The sequence below is a fragment of the Chrysemys picta genome, chromosome 10 (genome assembly GCF_011386835.1).
Source record: "Chrysemys picta bellii isolate R12L10 chromosome 10, ASM1138683v2, whole genome shotgun sequence".
In the NCBI taxonomy this organism is placed as follows: Eukaryota; Metazoa; Chordata; order Testudines; family Emydidae; genus Chrysemys; species Chrysemys picta.
Genome location: NC_088800.1, coordinates 56,200,690 through 56,210,964, shown reverse-complemented (window position 1 = coordinate 56,210,964; position 10,275 = coordinate 56,200,690). Strand labels below are relative to the sequence as shown.

The window sequence follows — 10,275 nt, the reverse complement described above, 5'->3', positions numbered from 1 at the left end:
TATGTTTTCCAATGTGCATTACTTTGCACTCATCGACACTGAATTTCATCTGCCATTTTGTTGCCCAGTCATCCAGTTTAGTGAGATCTCTTTGTAACTCTTTCCAGTTTACCTGGGACTTAACAATGGTGAGTAATTTTGTATCATCCACCTATTTTGCCACCTCATTATTTTATCCCTGAACAGCAAAGGCCCCAGTACAGATCTTTGGGGACCCCACTATTTACCTCCTTGTGAAAACTGAAAATGTATTCTTACCCTGTCTTTTAACCAGCTACAGTCCATGAGAGGACCTTCCCTCTAATCCCATGGCTGCTTACTTTGCTTAAGAGCAACCTTAGTTTCCTGCTGTTCATTTTAGGCACCAAGCGAAAGGCCTATTTGTCACCCAGGGGACAGCTCGCCCCAATCAGCAAGGAGGAGGAAACGCCAAGGAAGACCAGCGTGAGTGAGGAGAGAGCGGGAAATCCACAGCACACTGGGGAAGTGCCCATGGCACAGATGGTACAAGGTTCCCTCCATCACCAACTCAGCCTGGACTCCCGCCCCCTACTGCCTTTCCCACGACACACTGACCCTCTAAGGCTCTGACTCCCTTTCCTCATCTCTTGCTCCCAGATTCACTGCCATTCTCTGGCCCTAGAGAACATGCTCTGACCCCCCCTTGCCAGGGCAGGTGTTGCAGATGGGAGGAGAGAGGCGACTCCATTCCCAGCACCTGGCTCTGGTTTCTTTCTTCTTTGCTGGCTGGTCAGCAATGGGCTGCATTAGGGAACCAGGGAGAGAAATAATCCTGAGCTTCACCTCTCCCCAGAGTGTCCCGCGCACTCACCTCTCCCTGGGCCCGGGGCAGGGTTAGCTGTTAGCCCAGCTATACCTGTGGAGAGCAAGGCTCCGGGAGGGGAAGTGGCTGGCCCAAGGCCAGAAAGCAGGAGTGTACATCCCTGGTACACTCTGGAAGTGACCATTGTAGGAGGTGAGCAGGCAGAGACAATGGGCCAGATCCTTGGCCCCTGGTAAGGCCGCATGAAGGGACATTAAGCTCTCCCTTCCAAGCTCCCGCGTGGTTTCCTCAGCCCAGCGCGGGGGCAGGGAGGAGCCCTTGGATGCTGTCTCCCCATCCCTGACCTGTCTGCGTGGGTCTCTAGACTGTCAGCCCTTCAGGACAGACATTGTCTCTGTCTGCGTTGTGCTGCACCCAGTGCAACAGGGCCTGATCCTGACTGGAGCCTCTGGGCGCTGCCATAACATCAATAGTGATAAGTAATCAGGGCAGGCCCCGCTCTTCCAAACCGCGCCCCGCCATCCCTGCCATCCTCTCAGCACACACCACCCCAGCTGGCGCCCGGTACAACTATCCTGTTGAACCAACCATAAGTGATACTAGGCTAGTGCAAACCAAGGGGTCAAATGCCCCTCCCAGAGAAGGGAGAGTCCGGCACCAGCTGGAAGCTGCTCTCCACCAGGCCATAACTTTATTCCTTCCAAGTCTGGGTAGTGGTAACCCAGCTGCTGATGGAGACTCTACACATTGGGGCTTGTCTGCCTGACACGTCATCGCCATGCCCTGCGTCTCTTCTCTTGCACAGGGCCTTGCTTGCGTGAGGGACATGGATGAGGCTGCCCTGAGGAAGGACATTGGCACTCTCTTCCCAGCACTCCACTCCATGGTAAGAGATGCTGGGATCACTCAGGCAAAATCCCGGGGCCTGTTGGCTTAAACTGGGTAGGCTGTGGGAAGAGCTGTCCCTGCCTCATCCTGTTCCCATTGGGGGATGGATCCTAGAGAACTCTCCTTTGGTTTCTTTTCCTCCCACTCACCCCACCCCCTTTGACCGGGAACATCAGCATCCCGCACCTTGTTCCAACGCTCCACATCTTCGGTTCCTGACCCGTCAAACTCTGCTTCTACATGAGCCATGGCCCCCGAAGCCTCGGCGTCACTCATAGACTGATCCAGCTTGCTGGCCTGTTCTTTAGATGGGAATTAGAATCTGCCTCTCCACCCTCACCCCTTCACTCTGCCATCCGAGGGCTTGGCCTGAGAGACACTTGATCTAGTTTGCCTTTGCTGCTGTTGCTTTCTTCCCCTAGGTGTGTCATCTCCCCAGAGAGGCCCTGGAGGAGCGGAGAGAGGCCCTGGACTCTCTGATCCATCTGGGTAAGAAACCCATTCACCTTTCCCAGAGAAGGAGATTTCCCAGAGCCTGCGGAATTTCAGAGCCCAGGCATAGAACTATATTCCCTTCCCCTTTATGATTCACTCACCCCAGTCTGATTCACTCCTCTTCCTGCAGCTCGCTTGTTCCTGGTGGAGCTGCTCGTGTTCCTGTTCAGGAGGCTGAACAAGGACGAGGAAGAGGAGACCTGTGCCAGAATCTTCATTCTGGACCGGATAGTCCAATCCAACAGTAAGTGACCCCACAGCGAGGCCTTGTCTTTTGATGTCTTATGGCCTCTTGTGCAGTTAGCAGCGCTTAGCACTGGGCCTCATTGGGGTCATTTATACCTGTCTGCAGTAGATAATCCAAGTCCTGCAGCCAGGGCCGTAGCAACAAAGAACGTGGCCCCCTCCGAACGGTGGCCCCCTCCGAACATATGTCCGGGCGGAGCCCCTTACAATGCAGAAACTGGAATGTGGTATTTATTTTGCCACTTTTAGGGGCCCCCTTCCTTGCGGGGCCCCCTCCGGTCGGAGGGTACGGAGAGCGCTCGCTACGCCTCTGCCTGCAGCCCCTCAGCCGATGCTGCGGCAATGAGAGAGGACAGTCACTGCTGGAACTGCAAGCGTGGGCAGATGCAGCTGGTTACCCATGGGGGTAACCTGCCAGGAGGGTCATGTAGGGACATTGAGGTTGCTCTAAGGTTCCTGAGATCTCAGGTCCCTGCACACCCCAGTTTAACATCAACCCTGCCGAGCCGTGTGTCTGTGTCTCTTACAGTTTCCGAAATGACGCACAATACCGAGAAGCTGTTCATAGCCCTGGGGCCACTCCTGCAGAGCACAAGCATACGGGTGAGTCTGGAACCATGGCCAACGCGGCCAAAGCTAGTGAATGTCTGCCTGCCAGTGCAGAGCCTGCCGGGACCCTGTGCATCGAAACACATGACCCATCAGTGCTCCATAGTGTAGGGCAGAAGGTGGGGGAGAGAATCCCTGCAGGGCTCCAGCTGCATTGTCATCTCTGGGCTGCCTAGCAGTACGTCACCAAACCCCCCGCTGAGAAAGGATCCCAGCCTGGACTGGGAGGGGACAAGGTCCCTCCACAGTGTGTGCAAATCATTTCTGTTTCTCTCTGGGTCTGGCAGGTCAGAGAAGCCCTTGCTTATTTTATAAGGACAATGGGGGCGCATGGGCTCTTGGAGAAATCTGCCTCAAGACCCTTAATTGACTTCTTGGTGCGTCAGTGCACCCTGACCCTCGACAGCACGGTACGAATCCGCAGAGACTTGGTGACGGGAGTCCGTGAACAGGGCAGAACATGGGGTCAAGGGATAGGGAAGGGGGGCAGCTGCAGATGGGGATGGGCAGGCGATGGGCAGCAAATAGGACTTGGGAAGCAGATGGAACTGGGGACGGCACCCTCCGTCTACTGATGGAAGATGATGACAAATAGAAGACAGTGTTTTTTCCTTCCAGCCCATTCTCTCTGATCCCTCTCCTAGCTGCCATCCGGGCTCTGTCCCTTGCGCAGGGAGGGCAGGACCCCTGGCTTCCTCCTTCTCTCGCCTCACTGTGATCATCCACCTTAGGAGACTAAGCCATGATGGATCTGGTTTTCACCAGGCAGAGGGGTGGAGCCTAGAACTGGCTCCACACAGACCCTGGGCTGGTTATGGCACAGTCACAGCCAGGGTTGCGCCTTTTCTCTTCAAGCCCCATTTTCACCCCCTGCCATGCCCACTAGAGTTACCATGCCACGAAGCTCTCCACCGAATCTAAATCTCCCTGGTGTCTCCCTTACTTCTCACCATCAGGAGGAGGCAGATGGGAGGCGCACTATGGAGCTCGAGGTCCGCCAGCTCTGCTCCAGCACCCTGCAGTCCCTGGCTGACTCCCCCAGAATGGCCAATGTAAGTGACCCTGCCCCTCTCCATTGGACACAGGCCTCTCTGGGTCTGAGCTTTTCGATGAGACAGGCCCCAACCAGACTTATTTATCTGAGCCTCCCCGCTCCAGAACATCATGGGGTTGGTTAAAATGGACCCTGGATCCGAGCCAGACCTGGGTCTTTGGAACAGGGAACACTCACCGGCTGAGTGCCCCTGCACGCCAGCGTTTGGTGTCACAGGGGCTCTTCCGCTCGAGTATCCCCTGTGGTCAGTCATGCTGGTTCTGCAGCTTCCATAGCTCAGTCCCTCTTCATTGGTCCTTCTGTTAACTTTTCCCTGGCTGTTACAGGCTGGGGTCTATACAGCCCATCACATTCTTGTTTTGCAAAAGCCAACCCTAGCCCAGGAGTTCCTGCCTCTCACCCACACTACCCTGGTGCCTACAGGAGAGTCCACTGAGCTGGGAGACACTACATCCAAATCTCATCTCTGCTGACCATTGCTTAGGTTTCCACACACTGCACAGACCTGATTACTGACCCAGGCGTCAGAACGAAGCATAAGCAGTCAAGTATTAGTCAGCCCCCTCCACACACTGAACAAATTAACAGCGAGGTTGCGCACGGTCACTTCAGGCAGAGCTGAGACTAGAAGCCACATTTCTAATAAGGCAGACCCAAGTATTGTGCACTCAGCTACACTGTCTTTCAGATTGAGCATGCCCAATATATGTGCTTTAGTTACTACAGGTGGGGATAGACCCCCGGGGATTCCTGATCTCCACTCTTCTATACAGTCTAGCAAAGAGTTGTGTAACCCTCTGGCACAGTGTGTGTGAAGTCCCCCTCTTGTCCACACAGCAGACAGCAATTGCGTCTGTGCTTTAAGTGGCGCAGGTCTGTGTGGGGATGTGAAGGTCAGAGCTCAAACCTCCCTGAGCGCCTGTCATGGTTTCACTTGATAGTATTGGGTTTCCTAGTCTCCTCTTTATTTATCAAGCTGGTGTATTGCGTTCCTGACGTGAGAACACAGCCTTTCCCAGTGGGACTGGAGTTAGGAAATACTGTGCTGTCAATGAGGATGCTACACTCTACAAAAGGCGGGGGGTCAGTCATGTGTCACTTGATTTGGTGCTGGAGGCAGACACTGATAGGTGTGAAGGGGGAGGGAGTGGGGATCGCTGCATGGTTCAGGCTGGGTAGAGAGGTCTGGCTGGCGGTGGCGAGGCCAGGGGTCCTGTCTAGTGTAGGAAAGAGAGAGCTGGTGCAGGAAGAGGATATTTCCCTACTGAGATGGCTTTTCTCTGCTCTGCAGGTTTTATGGCCTGGGCTGCTCCTTCAACTGAGCCCAGCAGCCCATGGGCCAGCCCTGCCTCTCCTCCTGCAGACCTCGGTCGGGGTGGTAAAGAGGATGCAGGAGGAAGGCAGGCTGCCCTTGGCCAGGAGGTGCGGCAAGGCGAACAGAGGTGAGTCCCAGTATTTTATCCACCCGCTCTTAGTCCTTCTGTAGCGAGAGGCGTCTGCCCCCAGATGGGGTGGGGATCAGCTCTTGGCTCTGGTTCCGGCTCACTGCAAGGACACAGCCAGCCGTCAAGGGCGCAGGCAGAGCTCAGAGACGAATGCAAAAGATCCCTCCAGAGCCTGATGGGATGCCCCCCCTTTCTGTTCACAGGGTGTCGGTCAAGCCCCAAGTCCACTCTACCCCAGGAGCTGCTGGCTCGGCTGCTGGTGAGTAACCCGCAGCCAGGAGGTTCCTTATGCTCAGTGGGAAGGGGCCGCTCCTGGAGCTGGCATGCAGTGTGTGGTGGCTCTTCTCCCCGCAGCCCCCAGAGGAGCTGGCTCGTCACATTCCTCGCGTTCATTGCACATCGACCCAGCGCCTCTCGGAATTTAACAGAACCAGCGAGCTCTCTGAGCCAGCCACCTTCCTGGCTCCCCTGCTCCTGGGGCTGGACCGGGTCCCCCAGCACCAGTTAGTGCAGCCCTCGGACGGCTCCAATAGAAGCCAGCTGGAATGAGCCCTTAGGGACTGTTGTGCAGGCCCCTTCCTGCCCCCGGCCTCCAGCATCCTCCCTTACCAAGGGGCAGCTGGGGAGTCCCTTTATGGCCCAGCTGCCTCTTTCGGGCTGCTTCAAGCTCCCCTTGTGCTGCTCTAACCTAGGCCAAGGATCTGACCCAGCAGCTGCCTGACGGCCTCTGGATAATCCTGTCTCCCTTCATCTGAGCTAGAGCCAGCCCAGGAGTGAGAGGATGGAAGGTAGGGTTACCATATTTCAGCAAGAAAAAAAGAGGACGGGAGGAGCCCCGCCCTAGCCCCGCCCCTGCCCCTCCCACTTCCCGCCCCCCCAGAACCCCCAACCCTCCCCCCGTTCCTTGTCCCCTGACTGCCCCCTCCTGGGACCCCTGCCCCTAACTGCCCCCCAGGACTCCACTCCCTATCTAAGCCTCCCTGCCTCTTGTCCCCTGACTGCCCCAACCCTTATCCACACCCCCACCCCCAGACAGACCCCTGGGACTCCCACGCCCCATCCAACCACTCCCCACCCCCTGACAGCCCCCCCCAGAACTCCCAACCCATCTAAACCCCTCTGCTCCCTGTCCCCTGACTGCTCCGATCCATCTCCCCACCCCTGCCACCTGACAGCCCCCCCAGAACTCCCAAACACTCCCCCCCTGCTCCTTGTCCCCAGACTGCCCCCTCCTGGGACCCCTGCTCCTAACTGCCCTCCAGAACCCCACCCCCTACCTAAGACTCCCTGTTCCTTGTCCCCTAACTGCCCCCTCCTAAGACCCCCCCCCAACTGCCCCCCAGGACCCTACCCCCTACCTGTACCCTGACTGCCCAAAACTTTCTCCACTCACCCCCAAAAGCCCCCCCCCGTTTCTTGACCTCCACCTCCAGAACCTTCCTGCCCCCTGACCTCCTTACCCTGCTGCTCAGAACAGAGTGTTGGGCTCTGTGCAGCCGAGCCGGACACGTGGCTGAGCTCCCCTGCACAACAAAACCCGGTCTGGCCCTGCACAACAAAACCCGGTCTGGCCCTGCACAGTGCTGCTGGACTGGGCTGCAAGGGAGCTGCTGGCTCAGAATGCAGGGCGGATCCGGCTCCTCTACAGCTGCTTCTGAGTCCAGCCCGGGACTTCCCTGCAGCCCTCCCAGCCACTCGCTCTGCTAATCCTGGACATTGTGAGTGCTTTACAAATTCCCCCCGGACGCTATTTTTAGCACACAAAAGGAGGACATGTCCGGGGAAATCCGGACGTATGGTAACCCTAATGGAAGGAGCCAATCGCTGGTCCATGGAGTGTCCCTGATCAACTGAAATATCCATCTCAATCCTGTCCTGGTTGTCAGCTCCACCTCCCTGCTGTCTCCTTCCCTCCATCACTGATCTCTCCCCCTGCACCTGTAGGGAGCTCCCTTCTCACACTGCCTCGCAAGGGAGGTGGACTGGTCTCCTTCCTGATGGCCAAACCAAGCTCTGGAGCTCTGCCTGAACTAGGCCCTGCAGCCTGCCCTGTCAGTGCTGCTACTGCCACCACAGAGCACCCTTTAGGTCTGTAATGGTGGCTGCTCAGCAGCGGATATAGGAAGCCCAGACCCCACAAGATACAAAGTGGGTGATTGCAAACTAAATCCCAAGAACCCTGCTGGACACACTAAGGTGAGGGGTAGGCTGGCAGGGTGCATGCATAGCTCTCCAGTGCCCTCAACTCAAGGGCTGCCACTGTCCCCGGTACCCTTTGTTTCAGATAAAATATGGTGTCCCCTCACTTTTACAGCCGAAAATGAGTTACACCCAAAATAAAGACTCATGAAGCTGAGATTTCAGGTGGCGATTGGAATCCCAGGGAGGAATCCTGCAGGCATTGACTTTTTCTGTATGAAAAGCTGGTTTGTGTTCCTTCAGTTTGGGACTTTGTCCCCGCTCGTGCCCCACGTTTGGGCCTGGGCATGTGGAAAGGTGTGGGTGTGTGTCTGGTCACCAGGTGCCCCAGTGTGGCACAGGCTGCAGGCACAGGCTCTGTTGCTCTTCTCTCCCCACCAGGTACCTCCCCGTCCTTGCTGAGGAAGGACTCAGAGGTTCAGTTTGGATCAGATTATGGATGGGATAAAGGGCCAGGCTTTGTTTTTGGAAAACGGTGGCTCCTTCTGCTCTGTCACTGCTGAGAGGAGAGGCTCCCCTGGCAGCCTGCAGCATTTCCTGGTCTCAGCCAAGCTGGAAACACAGAGAGAACAGCCCTCTCATGGGTTGCCAGCGCTAGGACGTGGGCGTGTGACCAGGATGGGCAAGAGCCTCACGGGGGGCAGGGGAAAGGTACTGAGCTGTTTTGAACTTCAAAAAAAGCAGTGTTGGTTCCGGTTCTGGGCAGAGCTTTGGGTCAGTTCTTTTTGGACAGGAAGGACTGTTCCGTACAACGGAGTGGGGCTCTGATGGGCAAGTTCTGCTCTCAGGGTCTGTGTCTCACCTCTGTTGCTGAACTGTTTGCATATACTTTATTAGCGAAAGGCATTGGGTAAATAAAGCAATGGCTTATCATGTGCCATATTAGAAGGGATTATGGGCTGGCTAGCAGGGCCGGCTTTAGGCCGATTCAGCCGATTCGGCTGAATTGGGCCCCGCGCCAAGAGGGCCCCGCGCTGCAGCTCTCCACCCCGCCCCCAGCTCACTTCCCCCTCCTCCCCTTCCCTGAACGCTCCGCCCCCTCCCCTGCTTCCCGCGAATCTCTGATTCGCAGGAAGTCTGAAAAGAAGCAGGGGCGGGCAGGCAACACAAGGTAAGCTGGGGTGGTGGGGGCGCGAGAAGGGCTCCGGGGAGGCGCCGCCCGTTCCCGCCGAGCACGCAGGCCCCAGCGGCTCTGGCCCGGCTCGGGTCTGGCCCGGCCCCCACGGCGCGGCTCGGGTTCAGCCCGTCCCCGGCCCGTCCCCCACGGCGCGGCTTGGGTCCGGCCCAGCTCCCGCGGCGCGGCTCCGGGTCGGACCCAAGCCCGGCAACCCCGGCCGGAGCGCGGCTCGATTCCTGGGGGCGGGGCTTGCAGCAAGCCCCGCCCCCAGGAATCGGGCCCCGCTCTTGCTAAAGCCGGCCCTGCTGGCTAGTCCCAGTTTCCCACCATACAAGCACAAATGTATAGTAGAACTTCAGAGTTAAGAACACCAGAGTTACGAACTGACCAGTCAACCACACACCTCACTTGGAACCAGAAGTATGCAATCAGGCAGCGGCAGAGCCAAAAAAAGAAAAAGCAGACAGCACAGTACTGTGTTAAACATAAACTATTAAAAAACTAAAGGGAAAGCAGCATTTTTCTTCTGCAAAGTAACGTTTCAAAGCTGTATTAAGTCAGTGTTCAGCTGTAAATTTTTGAAAGAACCATAATGTTTTGTTCAGAGTTACAAACATTTCAGTTACGAACAACCCAGGGACTGCAGCAGGGCAGCCAGAAGCAGAAGCAGCAGCGGGGCCATAGAGGGCGGGGTGCTGCCATGCGGGGCCCGCATCCCGCTCTCCGGGGCTCCACTCCCTCTGGGGCTATCCTGTCCCGGCTCCTCAGCCCCCTGCCGGGGCGGTCCCCCAGCTCTGCCCTCCCGGGTCCGGCTAGTCCTGGAGGTGGGATCCCTGGCTGGAGGGACCCTGGGCTGAGGCGCGGCCCGAAAGCCCCACTGCTTACCCCGACCCTGCCAGCGCCGGACTGGCTGGAGGCAAGGGGGGAGCGGGTGAAGTCAGCACTGGTGGGGGGGAGCCCAGGGCTGGGGCGACAGGGGGTGCGGGTGTGTGTGGGGGAGAGAGACCAGGCCTGGGATGGCAGGGGATCCGGGTGGGGGAAGGCACTGGTGGGGGGGGGTGAGAGCTGAGGTGGGGGGCAGCCAAAAATTTTTTTGCTTGGGGCAGCAAAAAACCTAGAGCCGGCCCTGTCTTTAAGGCCCCCTGCTAGAGGCCCTACAGTCCTACCATACCAGGCCCTGAAAGGAGCATCCTCCAGGCCTTCCTAGAAAGGCTGCACAGAAGCAGCCAATCAGAGCAAAGCAGGCTCAGATAAAAGGAGCTGCAAGGGCTGAGAAGGGCAGGCCCCAACTCGGCCAGAGAGGGAAGGATGGGGGCTCTGCTGTGGGCTGCATTAGCTAAACCTAGGAACGAGAGGGGCTGAGTGCTCTAGTGCTAAGGTAACAGACAGAGGTGAAGAGCCTAGGTGGGAAGAGGACCAGGGAATGTAGCAACAGCGA

General features: G+C 57.3%; 1 long non-coding RNA gene across 1 annotated transcript; it reads left to right on the top strand.

The window, feature by feature from the left end:
• Nucleotides 1-3,984: 3,984 nt before the first annotated feature.
• On the top strand, nucleotides 3,985-9,765 carry LOC135973851 (uncharacterized). The gene is made up of 4 exons (XR_010590886.1): nucleotides 3,985-4,074; nucleotides 5,368-5,518; nucleotides 5,725-5,780; nucleotides 8,102-9,765. It is a non-coding gene; the product is annotated as an uncharacterized LOC135973851 (long non-coding RNA).
• The last annotated feature ends 510 nt before the right edge of the window (nucleotides 9,766-10,275 follow it).